The sequence below is a fragment of the Centruroides sculpturatus genome, unplaced genomic scaffold (genome assembly GCF_000671375.1).
Source record: "Centruroides sculpturatus isolate CEXI.00-Female unplaced genomic scaffold, Cexi_2.0 scaffold70, whole genome shotgun sequence".
NCBI lineage: Eukaryota > Metazoa > Arthropoda > Arachnida > Scorpiones > Buthidae > Centruroides > Centruroides sculpturatus.
In genome coordinates this window covers 759,480-786,281 of record NW_019384571.1, presented here as the reverse complement: position 1 = coordinate 786,281, position 26,802 = coordinate 759,480, and the positions used below count along the sequence as shown (strand labels likewise).

General features: G+C 25.3%; 1 protein-coding gene across 1 annotated transcript in view; it reads right to left on the bottom strand.

Moving 5' to 3' along the window:
• The window catches only part of LOC111624177 (muscarinic acetylcholine receptor gar-2-like), a 75,345-nt gene extending 51,591 nt beyond the window's left edge, over window positions 1-23,754 (bottom strand). The window contains exon 1 of the mRNA XM_023366986.1: window positions 23,662-23,754. The gene's annotated coding sequence lies outside the window, so the exon portion shown is untranslated. The remainder of the gene's footprint in view (window positions 1-23,661) is intronic.
• Between the last annotated feature and the right edge of the window lie 3,048 nt (window positions 23,755-26,802).

Below are 26,802 nucleotides of genomic sequence, written 5' to 3'. Positions count from 1 at the left end.
TCATAAATTGCTAACTTTCTCGTAAAAAATAATAAATTGCTTGCAAAAAGCATGTTTATCTGACAGCAAGTACTGTACTTAATTAGTACATTAATTTTTTTTAAATTGTTTTACTTTTTTAAATATAACAGAATTATAGTTAATGAGAAATATAAAGAAAGATTTATCGAAAAATATTTTTAATAAAATATTTAATATTTACGTAAGATAAATATATTAATAATATTAAATTGTCCTTTATTTATAAAGAAAATTTATGATATTTCTTCTCAACTAGTTGTAAAGCATTCTGACTTTATAAATGTAAATTGCATAATACTAAAGATGAATGACGTTCCTTTAGGGGAAAAAAGAAAAATGTATATTAAAAATTTGTTTAATATTGTTTAATTTAGAAAAAAAATATATTTTGATAATATAATTTATTAAATGCTAAAGTAAAATAGCTAATTTAAAAAAAATTATTAAAATAAATAAGACTTCACATTCCAAAATAGAGAACATATACTGTGACAAATAAATTACAATAGAAATGAACTTTAGATGTGTCTTCTTGCATAACATTCCGTCTACGGTTATTTTATTTGTGTAAAAAAAAATACGAGATTGGAAAATGAATTCCTACGGTTTTATTTCTTTTTTTAATCAAACAACTTTATAGTTTGTGTTATTTTTTCGTTGAATTTTGCACACATGAGTACCTCCATGTCTCTATATTTTCATCATACCGCCTGCAATTGAAAGATTACTGTAAATTTTGTAGATTCTCGCGTTACATGATTCTGGTTTTGACACCACGTTCACGAAGCCGAAAAATATTCAACGAGATCCGCTTTGACATCTCCTTAACGACAGATTCCTATGGGTAAAAGATCTTTTTACATACTTTATAAACATAGATTTACTAAAAGAATTTTCGATTTGACATTAATATAATAAATTGAAAAAAAAACTAAACATTAAAATATTTATAAATAAATGTGCTTACTTTAAAATTAATGTGTTTTTTGAAAATGATGATAAATTGTAACTAAAATAGCTTCGATATTACGAAAAATTGAAAATTAAGGAATATTTTTCATATATGTACTGTATACAGTACGTATAGATTTTATATATGAGGTAATAAAGGTAACTTTGTATTATATACAGGAAAGATTGTGGAAAGTTAATCTTTATAAATTATATCGAATATACTGGAGAAATCTATAAGCTTAAAATTTATTAAGAAAATTATATTACGTATTTAATATAAAAGAGTTTCGGCTGGTCGATATCCTGGATTTTGGTTGAAGGGTCTAGAGCAGTGTTTCTCAACGGGGGCGATATCGCCCCCATGTGGGCGTTTTTCCATGTTGAGAGGGCAAAACAATTTTCTGGGCTATATAGTAAAACATTATAAAAAGAATAATTAGATATTTTATTCGTTATATCGTACAATAATTAAACAAATAACATTATACTAGCCACTAGTCTATTCAATGCAGTACGAATTTGGCGTTAGTCTTGGTCCCGGGCATCGGAATTTTGAAGTGAAGGAGGCGATAATAGGTAACGGTTTTATTGAAGGGGGCGATACTACGTTGAAGAGGGCGACAATTCGTTAGAGTTTGAGAAACACTGGTCTAGAGCCACCACACTCAACCTTTTTTTTTTCTCGGGCCACTTACACATGATAGCTATTACACGCGGGCCGCAACATAACAATTATAATAAAAAACTTACTTAATTTCNGGCGATATAGTAAAACATTATATTAAGAATAATTAGATATTTTATTCGTTATATCGTACAATAATTAAACAAATAACATTATACTAGTCACTAGTCTATTCAATGCAGTACGAATTTGGCGTTAATCTTGGTCCTGGGCATCGGAATTTTGAAGTGAAGGGGGCGATAATAGGTAACGGTTTTATTGAAGGGGGCGATACTAGGTTAAAGAGGGCGACAATTCGTTAGAGTTTGAGAAACACTGGTCTAGAGCCACCATACTCAACCTTTTTTTCTCTCGGGCCACTTACACATGATAGCTATTACACGCGGGCCGCAACATAACAATTATAATAAAAAACTTACTTAATTTCTCACTTACCCTAGAAATTTAGTGTGACTGTTGATATTGCGAACATTTTTTTCACAATTTCATTTAAATATTTTTTTTAATACTCTTTCCGCCCTGTGGGCACTAAGAGGGCCTCTTGTAGCAGGCCCATAGCAGGCCCACAATGGTGCGACCGGGTGGTGAGGGACGGGGCCCGACATATCCGAACAGACCACTCCCCGAAAAATTCCTGGGGGATTCCCTGACCCTGGGGGATATATTCGATCCAGAGCGGTAAGCTGCCACCTTGACCGCTCGGCTGTCAATTCATTTAAATCAGGTTTGTAACTGCTACTCGTAAAACGGCATCCAGGTGTGAATCAGTAAGCCAGTTTCTATATATGTTCTTTGCATATTTCATTTTTGAGTATGACGTTTCACATAGATACGTTGATGCGAACAACGTAAGTAAAACTTGAGCACATTTTTTACAGTCTTATATTGATCGGACACTATTTTCTAGAAGTGGTAATTATTTCCAGAAGTCAACGTAATTATTTTCCGCTCTCTTTCACGTCCGGGCCACTCACAAAAGCTCAGCGGGCCGCATGTGGCCCGCGGGCCGCAGGTTGAGTATGGTGGGTCTAGAGTAACAAGCCAGGTTACGTACAGGAATAGATTATGGGTGCGCTAGCATGAGGATAGCTGATTTTATAGAAAATTCATACAGTATATATACTTGTCATGCAAGCGATTAACAAAGAAACTTGCTATTTTAACGTATGTTTGGAAATAAGATAGCTAGCTAAGTTTTGTACATTCGTTCTACAAGCATTGTCTTTAGTGCATTGTAAATACATACATATTATTAAAACACACTGAAAAACAGTACATTCTGGGTGCCGCATTAAGCATAACCCAGCATTGTAAATGCAGTGTAATACAAAGTTAAAATTAAATTATTTTATTTTTCTTTTTGATTTAGTTGTAATTGCATTTTAATAAAAACTAAATTGTTCGCCATAAAATTTTACAAAAAACATTTCGCAGTTCTTAACACTCGATTCTTTTATAATGTAAATTTTTATTTTATTTTAAAATATTAATGCAACAAAAATAGTAGTAAGTCATTATATTTATGATAAAATCTTTATTAAATTGAAGCTTTTATTTATTTTAAAATGATTTGAAATAATACAGTTAATGTGGCATCTTAGATGATATTCTCTAGCAATTCTCCAGTAATTGTACGATTATATGTGATATTTATTTATTTTTTTCGAATTTCTCGGAATATCTATGAAATTTAATTTTTTATTAGTAATCTGAATGAGATTTAAAATAATATTTGCTCATTTATTCAATGATATAATCTGCTAGCTTCAGTTATAAACGATTGAAATATAGAATTTTTATCGTTTATAGTGAAAATATCATATGTTAATGACTGAATAAACAATTATTTAAAACAAAATAATTATATAATTATAGAAAAATACTTAATTAAAATACCATATATATATATAGAGAGAGAGCATCGATTATCCGACTCAATTGGGGACTCAGGTTGGTCGGATAACTGAAAAAATCGGATAACCGAAAAGAAGGAAAAAAATACATTATTAGTATAGTATATTAGGATATTAGTATATCCCATGTAATTAGTTTATTAGTATATCGCTATTAACCAACTTTGCGTTGAGTTTTCATTGATGTTTAGCCTAACAAATTTGTTAAAAATAATAATCGTCGCTATTGTATCGTTAAAAATTATTTTTAAATTATTTTATTGCTCACGAAACAAACAACCACTTATAATTAGAAAATTAAGTCTCGTTTAAATACTGGCCTCCCTTCAATGGTCGAGCCGTTGATGCCAGCTAAAACACGCAAAAATTTAACAAAAATAATATTAAAGTAGCCAAGACATAGCCAAATATTGTAGTGCCACATCACTAGCGAACATTTGAAATTTTCCGACTAGAACGGTCGGTTAACCGGTGTTACGGTTAATCGGGGGTCGGATAATCGATGCTCTACTGTATAATTCTCAATAAATAATATTTTATGGCCTGACAATCATACAATGAAAGTAAAATAGATAGATTTTTGTATTGTTTGAAAGTAAAACTTTTTATGATTAACATAATAATATTTTGAAAACATTTTAAATTATTTTATCATTAAAATTTTATATAGGCCTATGCATTATGTAAAAATTACATTATTAATGTAGATGTTACATTTCATATACACAAAGAAAACAATAGCATTAATAAAAATTTAACATTAAAAAAATGCTTAATGTAAATGTTATAAATATTTTATTGTTATAGATAATTTATGCCATCACTTTATCCAATTAATTACCATACAAGCAGGATAATTATATTTTAAACTGTATAAAGATGATGTACAGGTACACATTGCTTATATGTAGCATGCTAATCTGTTCATAATGTATAAATATTAGTATGACCAGTTGAACTTAATATATAGAAATTCTAATAATATATTATAAAGTATTATATTTAGTAAAATGTTGCCTATATCTATAAATTTTATATTATAATATAAGCTTGCACATGAAAAGCTACAGTTATCGTAGATTTGTATTATACTTAATGCGCATATATATTACCGGTATATATTCAAGTAAATTTTTCTTTAAAATTTTAACATGAAATATTCCTTAAATCGCCTTTACATCTTCTATATATATTTATAAAAGAGCATAGAAAATGATAAATTTCGAATATTTTCTTTGTAAAATTCGGAATTTTACTTTTGTAAGTAAGCATGTTTTTCATAAAATGATGGATTCTGATTTACTTCCAAAATAAATATTACAAAGCATTAAATGAAATCAGAATGTAAAGTAACAGATGTATCTACATGGTAAGAGATAATGCAATTTTAATTTTTTTAAATAATGATATATTAATCATTTTTAAAAATATATTATGTAGAAAAGAGAATAGAGAAAAGCATTATTATTAGAACTGAATGAAAGATATCATAAAAAGGTCATAATTTAATTAATTCTTTATTTAATAAAAGAATTTCTACACCAGATTGTATTGATCTAATGTAAAAAAAGGGAAAAAATCCATAAAGTTTTTTTCACTCAGGATTTCAGGCTGCTGTTATTATTGAAGTTCTTTTAAAAATAGCCACAGCCTGAAATTCTAAGTTTTGATATTTATGGATAACGAATTTTTAAGCTGTTATTCTAAATTCTAATACATTAATCATGTGATAAATATGCAATATTTTTCTTAGAAATATATTTTATAAATTTAAATTACATTAATAACTATAAATTCGATTTTTTACGTAAATGTATGATTAAGAATCATTATTTCTTAATCATACATTATGCAAATAACAAATTACTTTTTAGTATAAATTTACCAGTAAATTTAATATTTCTTGCATATAAAAAAAGAATATATTATTACACTTTCTTGCGAATGTTTTTTGTGAATATTTTATCCTGTAAAGTACAAAAAATAAACGTAAAACTCAATATACATGTACGATATATATGTAATATATAAATAAAAAAAATTGGAACTAAAGAAAAACTGAATTTATATATATATAGATATTTTTATTGCTGTTTATTTGTAAAATGTGTTTTGAAGTTAGGCAGTGCAATAACATTTGAAAAAGGAAACAAATCATTAAAAACGTANGTTTTAAGTTAAACATAACTATACAATTAATAACAAAATAATATAAACATTTAAAGTATTATGAATAACATATACTGTAAATTATTTAATATAAATGTTTCTCATTCCTAAATATTTTGATTAGAGAAATTCTCTGCATATTATAATATGAAGGAAATGAATTGATGTTATCAATTGTAGATCATTATATACTCATATTTTGCTGTTTAAAGAAAATTATGGCAAAATTATTATTAAAGAATAAAGTGTTATCTGCTACCATAAAACTATTAGCCGGTATTTCTCTGACAACAGAAAGAAAGTTTGTATCACACAATGTTTTTATCATGTTTTACTAGCCACTACCATCATGAAAACACAAAGATTAAATGACTACAACAATAAAAATCGAAATATATAAATTAGGGAGTAGAATATTTTTCGAAAGTGCAGGTCAGAGAAATAACAAATATAATTTTTATAAAATCGATGGGAAAAAAAGAAAACGTTAGAAACGATATTTATTTTTCATAGTTTGTTTATAAAATTCTAAACATGTTGACAATATGAAGCAAAATGTCAAGAGTGATGACATCTATAAATTGCTCGTGATCAATTTCTGGGTAAGCCTTCGATTTTCCAGTAGAATAAGTACCACATATCAAAAATGGTAAGTAGATTTTTGGCACTTTATGCCAAAAATCTAGATTAATTTGCCAAATCTGCGATATAACAGCCGCACATCAGATTTAGCTGATAGTCTTTATATATGCCGTCTTTGACCCATTTTATATCCTTTCGTTATATATCGCATATTGTAAGCACGATATATCATTGATATCTAAAGGAGCTAATAAAATAAGAATAAAGTATGATTAAATATTCTAAATGAAGACAATATACCTAAGACTAAAATACTATAAAAGCACTAAATTTGTGCATAATGTTATTAGTTCATTCAGAAACAAACAGGAATTAATTGATGATAATATTGAATTATACGTAAAACTATTTATAGAATTCTGTTTCTAAGCGATAGAAATTAGCAATCTAAATATAAATTTATACATTTTAATTGAATTAGTTCACAATTCAGCTTAATTAATTAAAAAATGTAACTACTATGTTTAAAAAGTAATTATATAAACTATAAAAGTACTTTAAAATTGTACTTGCATAAAATACAAGTATTAAATTTATTTAAAATATGTATTTATCATGATTACTTTTTAAATTATTGTTTCAAGTAGATTGTTATTCATAAAGTACGTACTGTGTTGACATATTACTATGTAATGTACTTATATTTATAGGCTATTTTTGGAAGGCTTTTTTCGCCTTGTGAGAATTAAGAGGACCTTTTTTCCATAGCATTCGTGAATTCAACAGCCAGACTCACGAGGGAAAAACAGAAGCTAATATAAACGAGACACCCATGGAATATTCTTAGAGAGTGCTCGGATCCCCCAGTAATAGTAGGTTGACGCCTTCACCGTCTCGGCCATCACGCTGTTATATTTAAAGGCTTATAATATAATAAATATTGAATTAAAATAAAAATGTGTTATTCGTATTGATATAATTAAGATTAATACTAATTCACGTTTGTTGTATAATTTAAGATAAATTTACTTTTATGAATCGAAATGCAAATACTATAGTTTAAATGGTTAAAAATATCGAATATTGAAACTTACGTAAGTAATTATCAAAATTAGTATTACTTAAATTCAAAAATTGTGACTATGATATTATAAATTTAATTAAGAAATTTTTATCAGAAGACTATAGTTTGCTCCAATTAAATGTAACAGGAAAAAATATTTATATAAGAAAAAATAAGATAAAACCGAGCTGCAAGATTTTCTCTGCTAAACGTAAAAACGTTTAATTGCAGTCGCAATTATCATTATAGCGATAGGATACTTGCTAGCAACAAACTAATAGAAGACGGTAAAGAAATGACTAGAAGAAAATTTTCTCCTTCGTAACGACGACCAGAAGATTTTTGTTATAAACCTGCTGCTCTAATGACCGAGAAAATATTCCATCATTAATACGAAGTTAATAGCTTCAGTAATCACTTGGTTCGATGGCACGATGCTGAATATATAGAATAGCCTCGGGAGTGATGACTATGCTAATCCCAAACCTGAAGTAATATCCTCTGTTGGTCCCCGATCGTGACAGATGAATATTATCAATTTTTCTCTTTGGTTTTCCAACGTATAATATTCCTTTTTTTAATATTCATTTTAATTAAGGAACCTTTTATTATCTTTGTGTTTTACTCAATTGTATGATATATACACGTATGTACACTTATGTTTATAAAAAATAAGCGCAATAATAAGATAGGGCAATAAAAAAAGTTGATATTAAATTTAAGTTCGGGTTTAAAAAGTAATAATCACGTTTAAACAATTCTAATCACTTCAGGAATCATTTCTCGTGGCAATAATATATTGTAATTAATTCAATCATTTAAGAATAATGCAAATTAATTACAATGAATACACATTGTAACAATTAACATGTAAATTTAAATGAACATTAAAATGTAATTATATTTAATGTTGTTTTAATATTAATACAATGAATAATTTTACGATAAAAATTTATAATTACAAAAGTAAGTTTAGTTTTATAAGTTTTTTGGGGGTAAAGGAAATCTTTTAAAAATAAAATAAGAAAGTAGATTATTGTGAAGAAGCATCTTCTTGCCGACATAAGCTATTATTAATAAATTCAGATTAACATAAATTTAATGTTCATGAAATATTGTTATGCTCACGATAAGTTTCTATCAGCAAATTGGATGATCATTCGAGATAAATCGATTTTGTTGATAAGTAATACAATGATAATATCTTTAGTATAAAAAGTTATGGAAAATATCTCATCCAAGTTTCATGTAATGCATTATTAAATAGTTGAATATTAACGAATAGAATTGAATAGGATTGTTTTGAAACAAAAATATGATGATATTTCTAATGTTACAAATATTTAAGACCTATTCTAGGAATACAAAATGTTTATAAATAATACAAATAAAAAAAAATTCTTCACCATCCTTTTCTTGGAAAGTTCGTGCTTAAAATGTTAAAAATAGCATTCGGAACGAAATGACGTTTTCTGAGAACTTAAAAATGGATAGAAAAACTGATCTTTCAATTTTGGAAAGTCTTAGAAGTTTCAAAGACTGCAGAAGGATGTCTAAAAATGAATAACAATGAGCAAAAACAATAGTTAATACCGAAATGTATACAAAACACGATTTCAATTATTTTACATTTTTATTATTTTATACGAGAAAAACTAAGTATAAGATTAAATAAATTTTAAAAAAGATATTAGTATTAAGGTTTATTGGCGTATAATACTGCTATGACGAGGGCGTGATAGTAGTAAATGGGTCCAGTTCAGTCATAAACGTGTATGTGACTTCCTCTCCGGAAATCATAAAATTATATAAATAAAGTCAATAAAACAAATAAAAATAGATTTTTCTCCCATACTTCTAAAAGTAATTTAGAATCACACTTATGAAGTATTCTCTAAATTTTCTTCGGAATTACTTTCAAAAGAGAAGATATAAAAGCAGCCCTTCATAATGGAAGTTTTCAGAAGATTAAAATTCGTAACATAAAAGAATAGAGGATTCTATTACAGTCTTGTGTAAATTTCTATTTTATAACTTATATAGGCCTTTTTCAAAATTAACTCTAATTTATTATATTATTAATTTATCACATATATATAGGCCTATATATGATTTTATATAAAAGACTAAACTTTGAGATCCCTCTTTGCCTCAACTAAAGTTGCTAAATTTCTACAACTGAATTAAAGGACACTTAAAAATGATTAATGCTACCACTCTCCAACTTTCACTCCACCCCGTTCCACACCAAAAAAGTAAACATGAATTAAACGATTGTAAAAAGTAAAGTAAAATTGAATGATCTTTCAGTTAATAAATAAATATTTTGTTTATATTTTTTCGTGAAGTATTTNTTCATAATTTTTATTTTAATTATTACTAAATATTTAAATTTAATTGATTTTAATATTTATTAAGGATACTTAAAATAACTTATTTTCAAAATCGATAACTTATAGTCTGTAAAAGAAAATTATTCTATAGCCTTTATATATGCCTCTTTCATTCTTTTTTACTGCTAAAGATTAAGGATAATACGCGTCATTTCTCAGTATTATCTTTACTATTTTTCGGTATAATGTTTTTCTTTCTATCTACTTTCGAAGGCTGAAGATATTATGCCTATTGTTTTCGGTATTATATTTCTGTTTTCTTTTTTACCCCCTTCTTAGTGAAGAAAAGTTAAAGATATAAGCTTCGCTATACCTACTTTTTCAATTATTTAAGCATTATGTAATAATAATACCCTGCACCTTAATGTTATGCCACTGCGTCTGAAGAAAAATGCTGGTATTTTTTTCTTTTTTTCGTGAATTTTTAGTTCGCATTTTATTCATTAGCTCCCTAAAGAATATCTTGAAACTGTTTAGAATTGAAAATGAAGCCTGAAAATTGTTAATTTACGCGACTCAACATACAGTTTCAGTTAACATGAAGAAATACAAGCTTCTGAAATAAAATATTTAAAAAGTTTGAATATATTTTTCAAATAATTTTACGTCTCGGTTTCCATTTCAATAGTTTCAAGCTATTCATTAGATATTTTCTAGACTCAACAAACATTTTATGAACACGAAATTTAAGCTCCTATATAAAAATAAACGTTAAAAAGTAATAGAAAAATTCGATTGTTATAATTTTAAATAATTATTTACATATTCTTAATATAAATAATTTAACTCGTTTACGTTTTTAATAGCTTTATTAATATTGGAATTGTTTTTGTATAATTAACTACAGTGATTTATACATTATTCAAGTTGTTTTTGTTGTCATGCAGTCTATAATGTTTTTTGTTTTACATTTTCATCTACAGTTAAAAATTCAAAAACATTTGTTAGTAGAATAATTACAGATAATGTTTTGATATTCTGTTCATAATTCTAAATTAAACGATTAAAAAGTTATAAGCTATTACAATTAAAAATCAATGGGTAAAAATTAAATAACGTTAACATTTGCTAAACATATTTACTCTTCATTTTTAGCAAGAAAAAAAGTCAGCAATGAAGAAACGACAAATTGGTATTAAGATATTTGTTCCATTTCTAACGACCGTCATTAATGTTTAGCGTGTTTTCTTTAATTCGTTAATGACTTTGTATACATTTCCTATCCATTAAATGATTTTTACACAATTTATTCTTAATGTAACTTACAAATGAACAAATTAGTATTATTAGCAACAGTCAAAATTATTCCTCATTCAAACAAGAAAATAAAGTCTTCAGAGTTATATTGTGAATTTTGAATGCGATATGATTAACATTGCTTTTTTTAAACGAAAAAATTATAGGTTTATATATGTTTATTCCTAGCTTTTATTGAATTTTTTGAAATTTCATATTCCACTTCATCATAAATATCTAGATTAGTGGAACAGANTTTGAATATATTTTTCAAATAATTTTACGTCTCGGTTTCCATTTCAATAGTTTCAAGCTATTCATTAGATATTTTCTAGACTCAACAAACATTTTATGAACACGAAATTTAAGCTCCTATATAAAAATAAACGTTAAAAAGTAATAGAAAAATTCGATTGTTATAATTTTAAATAATTATTTACATATTCTTAATATAAATAATTTAACTCGTTTACGTTTTTAATAGCTTTATTAATATTGGAATTGTTTTTGTATAATTAACTACAGTGATTTATACATTATTCAAGTTGTTTTTGTTGTCATGCAGTCTATAATGTTTTTTGTTTTACATTTTCATCTACAGTTAAAAATTCAAAAACATTTGTTAGTAGAATAATTACAGATAATGTTTTGATATTCTGTTCATAATTCTAAATTAAACGATTAAAAAGTTATAAGCTATTACAATTAAAAATCAATGGGTAAAAATTAAATAACGTTAACATTTGCTAAACATATTTACTCTTCATTTTTAGCAAGAAAAAAAGTCAGCAATGAAGAAACGACAAATTGGTATTAAGATATTTGTTCCATTTCTAACGACCGTCATTAATGTTTAGCGTGTTTTCTTTAATTCGTTAATGACTTTGTATACATTTCCTATCCATTAAATGATTTTTACACAATTTATTCTTAATGTAACTTACAAATGAACAAATTAGTATTATTAGCAACAGTCAAAATTATTCCTCATTCAAACAAGAAAATAAAGTCTTCAGAGTTATATTGTGAATTTTGAATGCGATATGATTAACATTGCTTTTTTTAAACGAAAAAATTATAGGTTTATATATGTTTATTCCTAGCTTTTATTGAATTTTTTGAAATTTCATATTCCACTTCATCATAAATATCTAGATTAGTGGAACAGAATAAACTAAATCAAATAGATTAAGTAAAATAAAAATTACAATATTTTATATAGAGATAAATTTAGTCGTATTTATTGTCGAATTAATTAAATATAATTTAAACAATCGATTAGACTGAAATATCTTAGTATCTTCGTGTTATAGATTTGTAATCTCTCAATATAAATCATTCAAAAAAATATGATAAATTCTTTAATATTTACAAAATATATTATTCAAAATAATAATATAAATTCAAGATAAAAATCAATATAATCTTCATATAACAGTTATAAATCTTCAATTCGAAAAGATTTTTATCATTTAAAAAAAAAATCAAAAATCGGTTTGAAGTATATTTTAACGAATGATGCCATCAATCAAAACTTTCATTTTGCTATTTTTGATCAGATATACAGAAAGTTGACAACCGAAGCATCTATTATTGTCCACTGGGAATATCCTTCCGAAGGGGGAAGATTTTACAAAAGATACAAATGTCGATAGTGAGTAAGACAACTTATTTATTGTAGAAATAAAAAGTTTTTTATCTGATGTTTTGTCCTTTGAGCTAAGCTAAGTTTTAATTAATTACTATATAATTTATTACTTGACAAGTTACAAATCTGTAAACGAGAGTAATATAAAAGTCTGTCAATATAAAACTTTCAAAATTGAAAAAATAAAATAAATTAATATATCCTAACTCCGATAAAACTCAAATTTAGATGAGATTACATCAATATATCACGCGATGAAGATACCACAATCTAAATTTTTGATTAAATTTTAAGTTACTGAAAATCTTACAAAACTTTTGAAGTATTAAAAATATTATAAGATAAGTAATAATTCCTTCGTACGAGGAGCCATTTTTTCTTTTCTTCCTTTTTTTTAGAGTCAAGAGAGATGAAAATCAATCCAATTTTGATTTATATACTCTTACTCTGATTTTAATGATTTCATTCCGATGACGAACTTTGTTAAAATTAAAGTAAATATTTTAAAAAAAAACTTAGTCTTTTGTATCCATTTTTATATTAGTCAATGTTGAAAAAAAGATATTAATAACTTTCATCTAATTTAATTTATTTAAAAATGAAAAATAATTAAATTTTAAGTAAAGTAAAATTGATTTTTAAATTAAGTAAGCTATAAGGGCTATTTATTATTAAAGAGAAAAAATTATTTAAATAACTATCATCTAAAGTATATAAAATTATTTCTTTACAGCTACATATAGGATTTGTGAGAGGTGAGATGGAGTCTGAGGCAGCCACAAATGTGGGACTCCCTCTTCTTCTAAAGTCAAAAATATTTGAGTAAAAGAAATAAAAACGGTGGTTTTATTTGTAAACGGCTATTTATAAGCATAACTTTAATTTATATCATGTTTATTATACAGAAATAACAGAAATAAAAGAAATACAGAAATAAAAGAAAATACAGAAATACAGAAATAAAAGTTTGGAGCGATTCTATGTCTGAAATGACTCTCCTAGTTTAGCACCTGTACACAGTAACATTCTAAATTCTATTTTAAAATAATGTATATTTATGGCTATATCATTTTTACACTATTTTTACTTAATTAATATCATTTAAGAAAAATAATAAAAATATCAATAAAATTAATTTCGCACTTGGGAGTTCATAAATGTCAATTCCCTTAAGAATATACAAAGCTGTTCTGTCGGTTGTTATAGAGCAGTTTAACCAATAACTTATTTTATAGTCTAGAATATCTTAATATGATTTAAACTTAGTTATTTTATTTCTTACATACATGTAGAAATTTCATCTGGAATGAAACTAAAGTGTTCTTTCAAATATAATTTCCTAGTAGCAATATCTGGGTTTACCAGACAAAAATTTAACTACTTTTAACTTTATTAGATACATCACATCTTGGTTTATGCTTAGGTTGCTTTTATAACCTTTAAATTTTAAGACAGGTGCTACTACTTTCAGGAGGTTACCGCTGTTGTTTCTTATGGTCTGAGATACTTTCTAGATGGTTACTATGGCTTTTAACCACTTGGAAAGATTATATACTTAACTATTTCCGATTTTGCAGGTACTTAAATCCTTTGAAAAGTACTTTAAGTATTTTTGCACTCCGAAAAGAGCAATAGTCTGAATAGAATGCATTTTTTTTTTTTTTTTTATAAAGTTGATATTTTATCTGAACCTTTATAGAATAAGTATTAAATTATCGTATTAATTTATAAAATAAATATCAATTTGTTAGATAAAGATTTAGAAAATTTACTAAATTATGATAATTAGTATAATAATTTCTGCACAAACTCAAAAAGCGTTATATCATTATATAGATCACGGATGGATAAGCTAAAGCCTCGCTGCAGTTTCAGCCTCGTGTTATGAGTCTACAGCTGAGGGCCTTACCTGTATCATTATTTGGTAGAAGGGGAGGTCCTGTTATATGTTAAAGATTAGAGGCACAATAAGAGCAACTCTAATAAAGGTACCTTAAAATTAAAAGGGATGCATTTACTTATCCATAAATATCAATTATGCAAACATTTTTATTGTTAAATATTTTAAAGAGCAATCTTAATAGAAAAATTAATTAGTGAAAAGATAATTACAATAATCGCATATTTACCGACAAATATTTTAAAATGTAAAATGCTTACAAATTTTGTATATTGTTCATACAAGAGATTGAAAATTCCCTTATCAAGTGGATGTCATTGTTCTGATTAATTAACTATCCTATTTCGGAAGCAATTATGCTAACAAAATTAAAATTTACCTTGCTAAACAGTAAGAATTATTACAAGCAATTAAATTTTTAATGCATTATTTAAATGATTATCTTTTAAAACTTAATGAATTAAAATAATATCTACATCACGTGATAAAAGTTTAGAAAGTTTATTATTTTCGATTTTGCTTAATCGAATTCTGATTTGTATTAATTAAAACGAAATGTCTGAGATAGCGACAAATTCCCACATTATCTTTTTGGTTTGTCCAATTATTGGTAATGATCAGCATCGTTGGTTAGGCAATGTTCAATGATAATGAGTAAAAATGTACAGTGGGGTTAATGTATAAGTATAAAACGGATAAAAACTTTATTAAACGACAATTTAACACGCTTTTTTTAAAGAATAAACCTCATTTATATTCTGATATGCGCTATAAAACTCTCATTTCTGAACGAAAATTTTTATTTTCATGTTAAAAACTTCTCAGAAAAATGTGTTTGAGTTTCAGTTTAGCATTAGTTTAACAAAATTTTAATTAAATTTTAACTTTCTAACATTAATTTTCTCATTTTAATCTTAAGTTTAATTTACTTAAATCAAAGTTTAAATACGAAAATCAAAGTAATATATATATTTTAAAAAATTAAAAATTTAAATAATAAAAAAACTAACATTTCAATTCGTTTTTATTATCTAATATTAAATAATTTAAATTTTATTTTTAGCTATTTAATGTATAATTAATTTAATCTGCTTTAATTATGATTAACTTTAATTTTACTCTAGCTAATTCTTATTAACTAGATTTTAGGATTATTTTTAATATTTACATATTAAGCTAGATTAAATAGCTTAATATAATCTAGTTTAAGACTTTATTTTAATTTTGATAGAGTTAAATTTGAAATTTGATTTCTCTTCTTAATGCAGCTATTTTTTTTAAAATAATAAATTAATATTTTATATTAAAATTATGAAAGTTTTAAAATTAATTAATNAAAATATAATTAGTATTTGCTATAAAGAAAAAAATATTAAATTTCTCTTTAAACATATTTTTAAAAATATTTTTACATTAAAAAGTATATAAAAAAGAATATATTTAAGCTTAAACTACCTCTAAAACAATTTTTTAAATAATTTAATCGTCTTCATAAATTATTATAAAGTAAATTTAATACACATGCAAACGATTACAATTATAAAAATGAAAGACAAATTAAATATAATTATGATTTTATTTTATTGAACAATTAATTACTTATTTTTTTATGAAACTTTATATTTCTTTCTTAATGTTTGAATTATTGAAATTTAATTTAGCTTAATGGAAGAAAAATTCAAGATAAATTATAAATTAAAGAAAAATTAATGTTGTGTACATATCCAGACATATCCAGGAAATTTCTAAATATTTATGTAAAGAAAAAACTTTTCCTGGTTTATCAATATATCTTTCTTTGCCTCTATACAAAAAAAAATTGTTTTTATTATATTGTTTCTTTTTACAATTTTCATAAATTAAACTATAATATGATATACATTAGATGTAATTAATATAAAAATTATTCATTATCATTATGGTAAAAATAATTATGAATGTTTTCCTGAAATATTGAAGAAAATTTTTATACTTAAACTGTAAAAAATAGCCAAATTTACAAATATTATAGATTAATTTCCAAACCACTTTAATGTCTTTCCTTAATGGAATAATTTATAATTTTGATAAAATTATAATTATCAGCTTTAATGTATAATTTTTAATTATTTCAAATGTATTACTTTTATGAACGATCAACATTTATGAATAGTAATTTTAAAAAAATCGCTGAAATCATAACTTATGATTTTATATTCATAAATTTAAAAAATTTCATGAATCATGAATATATTTGGGAAGATGTTGATCTATCTTTCTATTTCATCTTAGCTTTCTTATAAGAAAAAATTATGCAAACGTCAGCTAGTAGAATTTTCTTATTCCCAAGTTAACTTTAAGCTTAAAAAAGTTCTTGATTACACTATTCACATTTGTGTGTGTGTGTGTGTTTTTCTGTTTAATGGCTCCGGCTAAAAATAAAGTTATTATTATTAAATTTTCTACTATTGAATAATTTAAATTAAATAAATATTTTTATTCTAACATCATCCTGTATTTATATTTAATCCGGTTCCTTAAGGACTAACATTTAATTATAAGTTTAGTTAGTTTCCAACAGAATAAGACTCTTCAATCTTATAACGATATTTAAGTAGATAGAAATCAATTAAGCGTGAATTTAAACTTTATAATGTATTTAAATATAAATTTTCGTCTAGGAAAAAAGCTGCAAGTAAAATGAAATGCGTGCAGTTTATACGAATACATATATATATATACACAGGTATATGGCAAGTTAGGAATTACATGCATTGCTTACATCGAAAATTGGTTTCTTTTCTATCGTACCTCGCGGCAATACTTTGAAGCATGAATAATCTAGAGTATTTGCCGCTAAACTAGATCTACCGATGATTAGTGGATATGCTGTTCTGATTACTTTCTAAAAGTCGCCTCCTAAGCGAAGCTAACTCCAATCTATTTTGGCGTCGAGTGGCAGTATCGCGAATTTGCTTAGAAATAGCATTCGATTAAACTAAATTTGCTTAGAATTATCGTAACGAGAATTAATATAAATAGAAAAATAAATATACTTTCTTAAGAAAAGCGTTGTTGAGTCACAAAAGACACACCCGAGACCTAAACCAATCGATGATGTCTTACTAGAAAGTAAAAAAGGAAATTTGCGAAGGAAACGAGAATGGGTAAAGATATTGTGTGTGCTCGTAACTTCGCTTGTTGAAGAAAAATGACAACTCCTTTGACATTAATACGTATAACAAACCTTGTTGAAAATAGAAGAAAGAAAAGCTTAAAAATACACACGATTGTTGGACACCATATTCGCAATCGATAAGAGAGACGAAGAGCATCCCCTTTTCCATTCAAAGTAATGTTCGTTGTGTAAGATTTGTAATCTCAAAATCAACTCATCGGCTTAACTATCAGTCCTTTTCACTTAATTGAACCTTGTTTACCAAAGTGATTCGTAATATATAATGAAAGGTTTTAATTCAAGTTATTGTTAAGTAGATTTATATCTAGGTTACTACTATTCGGTTTGTCATCATTAATATATAATATAGCAGTTTAAAATGATTATATATTATATTTTAAGTGTAACTAAATATTATTTTTATTATTTTTAACGAAGCTAATATCAATATTTTCGAAATATAATATTTTGAGAGAGAGAATTAAGTTTTTAAAAATATTTTAATGAAAAAGTAAAAATGTACTAATTATGTAAACGTAAGAAAAATACTAAGAATGTATAATCTGTTATTACGTAAGAAATGGGTAAATTAGAAAAAAAATATATGAGAAAAATTCATCAGATTATTTAAAATTTTGTAAAGTTTAATTATCAGTTGTTGTAGAATTAAGATTACCAACTAATTGTAACGTTCTTGTAATTTTCACAAGCAGAAACTTCTAAGAAGATTAAAAACGAGATGAAGATATATTTAATTAAATAAATTGCAAATCATTTTGTTCTGAACCGAAGAAAGTACAATATTAAGTAGTAAATATATTGAGTTTTTACAACCCTATTCAAATTCATGAGAAACACTAAAATTTTCTTTATTCCTAATTTTAAAAAAGCTATAAAAATTCACTTTAAATTGGAAAGAACAAAAAAAAATAATAATAATATTTGCAAAAAAAGAATGAAATCTAATTTTTCTAGAATATCAGCTTGACAGTAGATTAAGTAAAGGAAAAGCAAATAGTAGACTGCACACACTTTCTTTAAATCAATTCTGAAAGCTCTTTCTATGGATTCCAGGTAATCGAACCACATTGTAGGCGATTTGTAGCGTTATACACATTGCATCTTTTAAAATATTTCATAGGAAGCCAAATTGGTGTATTCAGATTCAAGTTAAATTTCTTTCTTTGTGCTAATTTTTTCGTATCACCTTGGTAACGATAACAAAACACGTGTTGAAATCAATAATCTTCTCGACATTGACATTCAATCGAAAACTATGGAAATTCAATAAAAAGAAAATATTTTCGATTGAAAATGCAAAATTTTCCATTGATTTCGATTTTTATTTTTATTATTTTTGAGTAAATCTGTCCATTAAAATAGTCGAAATGTTCAAAATACCGAAAAGGTATGCATAATTTTCTTATATTAATATAAGAATATTAATTCGTTTTGTATATCTTGCGATCAAATTCTCTTATAAGTAAAACAGTAAACATCATAAAATAACAATACGAGTACTGGATATCAACATGGTGGATATCATCCATAGATGAAGCACGAAAGGAGAAAATTACGATCTATAATTTATTGCTATACTCTAAGCGCATTTTATAGGTGATCATTTAGAGTCGAGAAGGATTTTGAGCGATGGGAAGTGTTCACAAAATTGATAGAACATAATATTAATAAATATAGAAGATTTATAAACTGCTTTTGTAATTCTGCAAAGTTCAAGTTACATTCTATAAAATCAAATTAAAAGTCTAAAATAAATTTTATATAAAATATTTACTATATATTTGAATAATTAAAAGTCATTTTTGTGGATAATTAATGTTTAAAATAATCAAATCTTCGAATGGAAAAATGCAGCAATGGATAACAATTACGAATTCAAGCAATGCTAATTATTGTCTTACTGTAATGAAGTACAAACAATTGGTCGGGATGACCGGAAATTAAGAAAAGAAAAAAAAATTCTTTTTTCTCCTTTTTTGTTGTTGTTTTAATTATCATATAATCAAAGTTAAAACGAATATTTTTTTTTAATTCCACAATTTTTTTAAATCAGATATTTAAAAACTATTTAAATGCCAGAAAGTAGAATTAATTTTATATAAGAGAGAAAAATAATATTAATAGATCTACTATAAATATCGACTTTAAATAGATTCGACGTAAACAGATGCTGGACATTGGCAGAATGTGTCCTCTGCATGGGACACAGCTGCAAACGAGGGATTCGACATTCAACCAAACAGTTTATATTACCATGTTAACTGTCACAATATAAATTCACGCCACTTAATTGCATTTTCACTTTCGAAACGTAAAATAGGACACGTTGGCAATTAGTTAAATAACAATTCTCTACAGAATCAGAAATTATTAATGTTTCTCTCGACCTTCCGACATCAAAATCACGACTTAAAATTCAATTTAAAAATAATATAAAAGTCGAACCAACTTATCTTATATTACTATTCGATATGTTAAACGATGATTTTTTTCAATTGTTTTTCGTCCCCAAAAAATATAATGTTTCTTATATTATATGCTTATGTATATACTNTTTTAAGGCTTAATAACGTATGCTAAGACATATTTATTGGCAACATTAAGTTTTTTTTTGTTAGAATATAATTATAATTTTTCTAAACTTACGAATCAAAATATCTAACAGTCAGAATTAACACATAGTATATCCATATTAGTGGCTTATTCAAAGAGGCGCATCCCTTAATGAAAAACTAAACATAAATAAATAAATATATTTTCATATATTTATACACATTTTATCTATTTGTAAAAGAAATTTTTTCCTTAAATCTATCTCTATGCAGACAATAATACTTGGAAATGCCACTAGTTAGCGCCATATTACATTCATCCTTTCACACATTTAATCCAAACAGATGTGTTAATAATTATATATTTTGATTAAATCGATATGATTTAAATTCTATAGAAATATGACAAAATATTGTTCATAAACTATTATGTCATCCTTGAATAATATTAAAAACTCATATAAATTATATAAAAATCTTTTAAAAAATTTTGCACATTTTTAAAATGAACTTTCAGTTCCTAAGCTATTGCCATTATAGTAGGTGGAGTCGTCTAGAACCAATTTAAAGATGAATCTCCAGTGTGGACTGATTTCATCATTTGACGATTTTTAAATCTTATACTAATTATCTCTTTAGTGACGTTTCTTTCGGTTCTAGTTAAATAATTGCCAGCATGATTGATGACTTAATACGAAAAAATGGTTTCTGCAACTGTATTCTATTTGAATGTTAGTGATAATAATGCTTTTGTGAACTGGCTTGTAAATCGATGATTTTGTCATCCACAATGAAAAAAAAATAACAGTAAAATAATTATTTATTATATTTTAAATCTATACGGTAATGTCATTTTAAATGAAAAACATCGTTTTTATCGATTTTTAAGCATAATTTTTCTTATTTTAGTATTATTTTTATTATTTTTAACGAAGCTAATATCNTACAGAATCAGAAATTATTAATGTTTCTCTCGACCTTCCGACATCAAAATCACGACTTAAAATTCAATTTAAAAATAATATAAAAGTCGAACCAACTTATCTTATATTACTATTCGATATGTTAAACGATGATTTTTTTCAATTGTTTTTCGTCCCCAAAAAATATAATGTTTCTTATATTATATGCTTATGTATATACTTATATATATAAAAAAAATAATTTATTTGAGATTTAAACTAAAAAGAAATTTATATTAAAAATATTTGATGGCAATTTTCTTCTATAAATTTGAAATTTATTCGATTGTTTTCCCAGTCAACATCCATATTCTCCTCACGTTTTATTAGGAAAAAAATAAACATAGACACTAACATACAATTATATATATATATATATTTCCAGTTTGAGTTTTAATAAATGTTATTTCTCTATATTTATTGAATTCTTTTTGGGCAGAAGTTGTTTGTCCAGAAGGCGTGTTGCACGAATAATGCTTCAACAACGCACCTGAGTCCAAAGATCAACCAAAAACGTCTCTCTTCCAGCATTAACCTCTGATAAATTTTAAATATATAATAAAAATATGTCTAAAAATGTATATAATAACTACTTTATATAAAAATCTTTTAAAAAATTTTGCACATTTTTAAAATGAACTTTCAGTTCCTAAGCTATTGCCATTATAGTAGGTGGAGTCGTCTAGAACCAATTTAAAGATGAATCTCCAGTGTGGACTGATTTCATCATTTGACGATTTTTAAATCTTATACTAATTATCTCTTTAGTGACGTTTCTTTCGGTTCTAGTTAAATAATTGCCAGCATGATTGATGACTTAATACGAAAAAACGGTTTCTGCAACTGTATTCTATTTGAATGTTAGTGATAATAATGCTTTTGTGAACTGGCTTGTAAATCGATGATTTTGTCATCCACAATGAAAAAAAAATAACAGTAAAATAATTATTTATTATATTTTAAATCTATACGGTAATGTCATTTTAAATGAAAAACATCGTTTTTATCGATTTTTAAGCATAATTTTTCTTATTTTAGTTATGTTCATACTAAACTAAATATTCACTTTTTGTTTTCGTGGAAGAGAAAAATAAAGTTTTGACATAGAAATATGGAAAATTTCACAAAAATTTATAGAAAACTTTAGAAGTCGGGCATATTTTTGCCATAAACTTCAGGTTTTGTGTAGGAAAGTAACGTATTCGATAGATTGCCTATTCTTTAAGAATCACATATAACATTTTTTATTATATTAAAACATTTTAATAATTATTTCTTAGATAAAATCGTCTAGAGTAAAGCCATGACAATAAAATTGTCATTCTACAGTTTTCATATTTGACATTGTGTCCAATATAAGAGAAAACGACGTAGAGGTGATACAATAGATCGAGAGTCTTTTGTGACATTTTTTAACGTTTATAATAGTTGTAGATCGGTAGACAGATATTGAACGATAACCGCTAATGATAGCAGAATACGTCATTTACAAATTGGTAACCGATGACAAATTTTCTATAAAATACTAAAGGAAGATAATTTATTAGGAGTATTGCATATACGAATCATTTTTATATTCAGCTTTAATTATTTTTGGTATGCATTTAATAATTTATTATCATATTTATCTTAGGTAGCGGTGCGTTTATCTGTGCAAACTAACGAGAAGAGGTGATTAACTAAACACAACTTCCGGAGGATAAACTGTTTGTGTAAATATAATCTGGTGCCATTTTAACTTCATCATTGATTCTTTCGGAGTCGACTTAAAGCAACCAAACCAAAGAAAACAAATTCATTTGTCGAAAAATTCATCAGTTTTCTAAAAAAAAATCTACTTTTCTATGTTATCTAATGGATATTTCTCGGATAATTTTACGTTTTTTCTCGTCAAATATCTACCCACGTCGATGTTGAGCGCTAATTAACATATTGTGTGGCTCGTATAGAAAAAACGCATTTTAAATGTTTCATTAAAAATATTAGGTGTGTAAATTTTTGAAGTCATCGATTGATCTTAAAAACAACTTCTTTCTAATGATTGCCCGGAGGAAACTCGCTATGTGAGGAACAAGCTCACTCTCATTCCCTTAGAGACAGTAGAATGTCATCCAATAGTTGAAGCTTGCATGGAAATGCCAGTAGCAACAAGAATCAATATTCAAGGCATTACGCTCAAAAATATCTATTTCCGGTTAATGATATTGTGTAAAATTATAAATATTGAAAATAAATTATATAACTTGAATATAATATAATCGGAATCGATACGTGTAAATAATGTCGACGATCTTATCCTCTTCTCTATAATTCGAAAAAGTGGAAGAAAGAAAAAAGACTGAAGCGAAAAAAATGGCAATATTTCATTATCCCACTCCTCTGTTACACGAAAATTGTCGACTCACCTGAACTCATTCCTTAGCTTCGCTTCTCTAGACACAACTCGCTGTGAATCAAATATAGAGCGGATAACACGTGTTATCTCTGTCAGATGGCGCGTCACGCAATACCGACTGAACGTCACTCGCAAAAATCCATTGGTGCTTGTTTAATCACGTGATCAGTTATATTTGCATGGCATTGGTTGCACCCTGGTCCTTTTCGGTTTCTATACTGCGCCTGTTATAAAATATTTGAGACAATAAAATATTCATGTCATTTGTTTCTTGGTTTCTTTCGTTGACTGAACATTCAGTTTATATAAGATTTAACATTTTGAATATTAAGTTTTTCATTAACAAATTATTTATTATTAATGTTAGGATCAAGTGGGCATTATCATAAACATCTTGTTTTATAAATGGTATAAATATGCAGAAATTAAGATATATTATGTATATTCAGTATACATAAATAAAGCAAAAAATTACTGAAAAATATCTGAAATTGTATAAGTGATGAAGAAAATTAGTAAAAAAAATGAATTTAAAAATATCTTTGTATGGCATAAATTTAAAAAAAATAAATTTAAAATTAATTTTTCCTTCAATTCTCTTTTCCTTTAGAGTTAGCATGTAGCCTGTATCTTACGAGTAAGAATAAAATTGATAACTGATATAGGTAAGCTGTAAATAAAACTACAAAATTTAAAAATAATGTATATTATACACAAATACACTACAAAAATAGAATTAAAAATGTGTATAGAGTTTTCTTTAAATTAAAATTTATTAAATTTCTTCAGAATCTGACAGTTTTCTGCTGATAAATTTTTCCCCTCCCCTTCTCGTCTTGAGCTCGTTCAATCATTGATTTTATTTTTAGAACATTTAAACTCAAAGATTAATTCTAACCCTATTCAATATTTGAATATAATTTTTAAATGAGTGATTGTTTAACATAAATATTCTACAGTAATCTTGTTACTATACATGAATATAGTTGAAATATGTTCATTTATGTAGAGGTCAAGTAAGCATTTGGTGACATAATTACATAGATATTCTTTATTAGCATAAATTGTTATTTTAAAAAAATAAATATTCGTGTTTTTTCAATATTTTATATAATAAATTCGGTAAAATTTGTACCATTTTCTTTATAAATTTTACTAAAATATTATAAGAAATTTTATTAGATATTTTAACACGTTATATCCTCATTAAAATTCTGTACTTGCACATTTTCTCTGCTCTTTATCTGTTCTACTTAAAAGAATAATGAACAAAATAATTCATTTATCCTTATTTGAATGTTTATTTATTACGTAACTTAATTTCATCGTATTTTGTTTTAATAAGAATATTAAATGTCTTATTATAAGAGAAACAAAAATATAGTTTAAAATCTTTCATGGGATTCAGCAAATGGTGAAAATTATTTCATTTAATAATAATAATAATAATAATAATAATAACAATAAATTTATTTTCAAAATTATTATATAATTGTATACAATATTCAGTGAATAAAGTCTAGTTGAATTCTTTCATTGATCGGTGCGTTTGGAAATTCGCAGGTGCTGCTAGTGTATTAGACTAACAGTTCGAAGTGAAATACAGTTTCTTCTGTACTTTTTTCTTTCGTTCGGTATCATTTACGCAAATATATGATCATGTCACTTGTAGATTGAAAATGTATTATATATTCTTCTCTATTATTCACTCTTTAATTAAATTATGTGAAATTATTCCTTTATAAAAAGTTAAAGAATATAGATACTTTCAATAAGATTATTCTAAAAATTTAATTTTTTAAAAATATTTTAAAAGATTATTACATGTATTTAATAAAAATAAGTAACTTTAATTTTAAAAAATTATTCTAAATACACCTTTTAAAATTTTATTTACAAGCAAAAAACTTTTATAATAGTTTCTTAAAACGTTTTAAGACAATTGAAAGCTTTAGTTAAACGTAATTAAATAATACATTTTCTTAAATGTAATTAAAACAGCTAAACTGAAGCTAAAGTTGTCTGTATGAAATCTTCTATTCCCAAAATAACCATAGATTTCATTTACATTTAGTGTTTGGTTTGTCTTTCTTGTAGTCTTTCCTTGTGTTTTAAGATAGCGAACGTCACGTACAACCCAATATTGGTGTTATAGAGTCTCACGAACCACATGATTTCTCTTTTCTCTCACACAATTGTTTGACTATCGCCATAGCAACAAATCCCGATGGCCTAAAGCATCTAGTTTGATAGAAGGGTTTGCTTTAAGGTAAAAATTGTGAATAAGTTTTTTATGCACGTGTTTGTAAGCCAAGGTCTTAACTTATCTATGCAATATCGCCTTAAGAGATTGAATGTCAGTGTCATAACTAAATTTCTCACTATTCGATAAAATATAAGAATACAAACTAGTAGGAATATTGAAATAAGTTTAAAGTAATTTATTAAATACTTCCTTTATTAGTTTATAATATTTAAAAAAAATTATATTTTAGTGCTATTTTTATTCTTAGTTCAGTCTCTGCTTTTAGAATTTTTCTCTTCTTTGTTACTTATCCAGGAAGTAAAGTAATCACTGCACTAATTCAAGTTAAAAATAACGATCCGTCTAAAATGCTGGATTCTACTTTTAAAAAGTAAAAAGAATAAAAGAAAATTAAGGAAATAAAAAAAAAGGTAAAGAAAATAATTTGACTCATCTGACATTTCAGTAAACACAATTAATAAAATTTAAATATCATCTTTCTAGAATTATTTAAACAAAATTAAATAAAGAAATGGCAAAATATATTAAATTTACATTAAAAATTTAATACATAAAATATAATTAAACTTTAAAATAATGATTATTTTTTTACATTAAAATTAAATTTTTATTTATCCTCTTCCTAACTTTCTTTTATTTTACTACAAATAATAAAATTAAATTGAAAGAAGCATAGAATATTTAATATATCATTATTAAATTTTATTAATTTAAAAATAGAAAATTGACATAAGAATAATAAATAACTATTTTGTAGTTTAAAAATTTAAAAGTAAAAACAATATCAATTTTATATTAACAATTAGAATAAAGAATTATATAATATAAAAACTATACTATATATTTAAATTATATTTTTTGTTTAAATAATTCATTAAAATTTAA